This window comes from Dipteris shenzhenensis, chromosome 8 (genome assembly GCF_047967505.1).
Source record: "Dipteris shenzhenensis isolate YYH24624 ecotype China chromosome 8, Dip_SZ_1.0, whole genome shotgun sequence".
Taxonomy (NCBI): Eukaryota; Viridiplantae; Streptophyta; class Polypodiopsida; order Gleicheniales; family Dipteridaceae; genus Dipteris; species Dipteris shenzhenensis.
Window position 1 is genome coordinate 44,666,612 of NC_141603.1, and position 5,254 is coordinate 44,671,865.

The following is a 5,254-nucleotide window of genomic DNA, read 5'->3' on the forward strand; positions in this document are numbered from 1 at the left end:
TCATTTATTTATATATGTGTTTGGGTATTGTACATAACCGAGGTAAAGGCACAGTGACCTTTAACCCACACATCTCCCCCCCCCTTGTCTCTCTCTCTCTCTTACTCTCTTGCTCTCCTAACTCTGTGTGTGTGTGTGTGTGTCTTATCTCCGTCTCTCTCTCTCTCTCTCTCTCTCTCTATATATATATATATGTCTCTCTCTCTTATCTCTCGCTCTCTCTCCCTCCTCTCTGTCTCTCTGTCTCTCTCTATCTCTGTGTGTGTGTGTGTGTGTGTGTGTGCACGTGTGTGCATGTCTCTCTCTCGTATCTCTCACTCTCTCTCCCTCCTCTGTTAGCAAGAGCAGGACACCAATCACAATGCCCATCGACCCTCGATGAAAAAGATGAACGAACGCGCAAAGGAGGAGATTGAGAACGAATGCACGAAGTCAAAGCTCACTGACACATGAATAGCCCAAAGGGTCAACGCCAAATGAATGCAAGCACAGAATACTACGCTTCTTCTGTAGAGGCAGTATTGACTTCACCCACTCGCATAGCTGCATGACTCACTCCCTCTAGTTGCACAGATGCAAACTTCCATAGAGGCAGCTTGAGGGAGGCAAACTCCTGCAAAGGCAGCTCGAGAGAGAAAAACGTAGGCACAGCCAAAGGGTAGCACAAGGAGGGAGCACGACAAGCGGAGGAGTCACGGAGGAAGGAGGATGGCAAGCAGTGAAGGAGGAGGCCATTGCCATGACAGGAAGGAGTGAGGAGGCCATGTCCTTGCAATAAAAACCCTAGGGAGGGGGAGGGTTATCCTAATGATAACCCTAAAAAATCCCTCGTTCCCTTATCCTCCCTCTACACGTGGACTATTTTCCCCCTACATCAATGTAACCCCCCACGTCCTCCCTCATCTATACAATCATTTTAGGTATAGTCTAATACCCCCTCCCCCCTAACTCTGCCATAATGCTCCACATCCATACAATGATAAACTAACAATAAGATAATGTTTTAACAATTATAAAAAATTGCACCCCACTATGCCAAGACTATCCCAACATGCTAGGAGTCTTTAAAGAGCGTAGAAGGCCATAGCACATTCCCGATAAGTAGTGAAAGTGAGAAAGAATGGCTTAGGCTTTTGCCTTTGGCATGCCAAAGAACAACCTCGTGTATTGCAAAACAACTAGCAACACTCTTACATATAGCCTCTTCCAGGTTCATCCTAATGTACTGCACAATCCAGGTGCCACACTCCCCTCACTCTCCTAAACAATAAGTTCGAAATATCACCAAACTAATCCACAATCATAGCTCCTACAGTAGTGGCATTACCATGCTGAGTTCTCCCACATCTTCTTCCATACAAATCACCCCTTCATTCTCGGAGGCTGGTTCTGTGGTCAATATTCCATGTGCAACAAATAGTGAAGGTCCCTCATTTTCTTCTGGACTTGCTGCACCATAGCAGTTGGAGTTTGCATGCTGTATGCAGATTGAGCTACGTAATTGGATACGATACAGTTCATCAGCAATCTCTCTCATAGAAGGCCTGCTATGGCCTTGGATTGATAAGCAGCTGAGGGCCATCTCGGCCACATGATCAACGGCGCTCGTTTCTTCTGTAGTCATGGAAGCTGTGAGATGAGCGTCTATGAGTTCAGAGAACTCTCCTGTCCTTACCTTTTCTTTGCAGAGTAAAGATTGATTGCTGCCCAGTGCCACAGGCGACAAAGAAGTTATTAGCTCGAGTAGCACCATGCCGAAGCTGTAGACATCGCTCTTGTCACTGAGGCGGAAAGTCTCAAAGTATTCAGGATCCAAGTACCCAAACGTGCCCAACACTGCCGTGAAGACGTGGGTCTCATCCGGTGCCCTTAGTCTTGACGCACCGAAATCGGCAATTTTTGGGGTGAAGTCGTGGTCCAGGAGGATATTAGAAGATTTTATATCTCTGTGGATGATCGGTGGAGACGCAGCAGAATGTAGATACGCTAAGGCATCTGCAGTTTGACGTGCGATTCGTAAGCGGGTTTCCCAGCTCAGGTTGTTACCGAATTTGCCTCGTAGATGATCCGATAGCGTTCCATTCGGAATGTACTCATAGATGAGGAGGGGGACTGGTGCCTCGAGACAGCAACCGAGCAGCTGAACAATGTTTCGATGTCTGATGTTGGAACAGAGAATGATTTCGTTGATGAATTGATCGGCTTCCGCAGGTTGCTGCGAACGGTTAGATTTCTTGATTGCCACAACTAAGCCATCCGTGAGGATTCCCTTGTACACGGTACCATAGCCACCACTTCCCAGTTTCATTGTCTCCGAAAACTTTTGAGAAGCCTTTTCTAGTTCACGTTCTCCGAAGAGTTTGGGCGTTACTTGCCCTTTGATGCCCGGTAGAAGCTCTTGCAATCTGTGACCACCGTGCAATCTGAAGTACCTTCGCCTCCTACGTCTCGCCGCTCGAGAGTTGAGCAAGCATAAAAGCAACAAGAACACGATCGCCACGAAGACGGCTGGCCCGATCCACAGGAGCGCAACTGAGAAGGTGAAAACAAAATGTCAGAGATGTGTGCCAGGAAAAGCTTCTTGGAAAGACATGCCCAGCAACAGATCCACAAAAGAAGGATGGGAAATCACATGCTAAAACAACCAAGGTTATATTCATCGCGGTACACCCAATTCCGTTGGTAAATCCATCTCCGTCGTATCCTGTAGAGCAAACGCAGGTATACATGTGGAAACCTTGAATTTCTGTGCAGTCGGCATGTTTGGCACAGTATGTGTTCTTTAGAGTCGAGCACTTATGAGATGTACTTTCAAACACGATGCCCCAGATGATGTCCAGAACATATGAATTACTTGCAAAATCCGTGCTATATGGATCGTATATCGTGGCCACTCCGCATCCTTCCGAATCCCCTGCTGCAGCCGCTTCTAGATATATTTGTGTTAATCCTGCTGGAAGCGAAGAGAAGCAACAGGGGGAGCTCGCGATCGGTGTATTAGCGTAAAAGACATCGCTGAGGCAAATATCTTCAGAGCAACCTGCCTGACAAGAAAATGAATAGCTAGGGCCACTGCGTAGGCTACTCGAGCCGCTGCACTTGCCGTAGGCACGGCATCCCATTACCACAAAATAATTTGTATCGGATATTGCGAACGGCGCTGTTCTGTTGGTGAGAGTGAAAGATGGAGTAGAGGGAGAATTACTTGTAGCGTTGCAGGTCTGAGGATGGGCTCTGACAGTTGAGGAGTTGATGGAGAAGTGATTTAAGAGACTTGGATCAAACTTGAGAATCTGAAAGTGGCCAGAGTCAGTGACGAGGAAGGGGGTGGTGGAGTTGCAGAGGATGCGATAGTCGGGAAGGCCACAGGAGGGATCGTGGTCGATAATCCAGAAGGGGAAGGGGATGGAAATGTCACCACAGGTGGGCCTGTTTGAGCAGAAGGAGGTCTTTGGTAGTGTAGGAGGAGGAGCATGGACTGTAGAAGCGTGGAGGAGGAGGATCATCGCAGATGCAAGAAAACTCGAGACTGACCTTGTGTAATAAGCCATAAGTCTTGGGTGCACTAACTTTTCTATCGTATCTAATGTTTCATACTCTATTCAAAGGCGAGCAAGGCACAACCGTGTAACAAGATGAATGCTCATAAAGCATTCAAAAGGCCTGCTCAAATGCTTAGCTTGGAAGAGAGAGAGAGAGAGAGGGGACTTCAATGTGAGTGAAGGAGTAGAGGGGAGAGAGAGAGAGAGGGGGAGGGGGGGGCTTGCCTTGAAATAGACAAGAGAGAGAAAGAGGGAGGAATAGCTGGAGATAAAATCAATCATAAAAAACAAAAAACAGACAAGTGGACCAATCAACAATTCACAATAAAAACTTTAAAAAATTCAGAATTTTGCCTATCTCCAAAGCTGAAGCCTTCACTAACAAAAAAAGAATAAGGCCTACCCACAACAGGGTAGGCCAAAAAGTCACATAACACACAAAGTCTTTCCGTAGTCAAGACGGAACTCCAAAAAGTCATGTAACACACAAAGTCTTTTCGCAATCAAGACGGAACTCAAGACTGTCTTTTTGGAATAATCCATAACTCTTGGGTGCACTAACTTTGCTATCCTATGTACTATTTCAGAATCTATTTGAAGGTGAGCAAGGCCAACAACCAATAGCCATGTAAAAAAAGGTCACGAGATCTTAACACAAAAAGTCTTGCCGTGGTCAACATGGAGCGAGAATAGTTGCAATCGGCATGCTTATCTTCCAAGAAAATTTCAATCATCATCCTATCAAGGGGCACACAGCCCTTGACCAGTCATGTGCTCATCGAAATCAATGAAGAAGGGAGCAAAGAAGGGAACGAGGATGCGGAGAACTTAGATTAGTCGTAAAAGTAGTGCTAGCTACTCTTTTTTATACTTGAAGCCATTGGCTTGGCTTCGTGTCTCTCTTGTATATACACTCCTCTTATTTTTTGTACTTGAAGCCATAGGACATGGCTTGGCTTCGTGCTATATGTACATACAAGCACTTTTTGGGCTATGAATTAATATACATTCCTTTTATTTTTTTGGCTTTCAATTTCCTTGTGCAACATTCTATCAATGAATGCCTTATGAGCTAAACGTTTTGTTGGATTTATAATGTTTTATTCGGAATTGTAATCGTTGGCTATAGACGTGCTTGGAATTGTGCTAATTAAAATGCGGTTGGCTGTAAGAATTGAATTGCACAATGTGGAAATGGGATTCTTGTAACCACATAATATACACAACATACATAGCATGTTGTTTTGTAGAGTGTCCATAAGTGTGTTTATGTACGCATCTTTTTGTTTTTTTTAAATTTCTATAGAGTGTCTAAAAGCGCATCTATAGGCGCATCTGTCTATTATATAGATGCACCTATGGACGCAGGTCTGTAGATGCGCAAATAGATGCACCTATAAGTTTTTTTTAAAGTTAAGGAAATGCGTCTGTGTGTGCGTCCGTGAGTGCTTTGTGTTGTGTTATACATAAGCACTGAATGAAGCCTGGTCATTCAATCTGTATGTACATGATCATCTGAGAGTGCTACTTGCATACAAAGGAAACAACTAAATATGACTACAAATCAATATGAAAACCTTTTATCCTACTGATAGAAAAGCCTCATTTGATCGAGATTACCGATCCCATCTGGTCCTCCATTGATGCAATGATTATGACCATAGTACATGTAGTTTACCACCAAAGCATTTGGAGCTTCCTTGATTGCATTA

At 44.8% G+C, this 5,254-nt stretch overlaps 1 pseudogene; it reads right to left on the reverse strand.

Annotated features, from left to right (window-relative positions):
• Positions 1–1,152: 1,152 nt before the first annotated feature.
• Positions 1,153–2,416, reverse strand: LOC147899561 (wall-associated receptor kinase-like 14 pseudogene; annotated as a pseudogene).
• Positions 2,417–5,254: the final 2,838 nt, after the last annotated feature.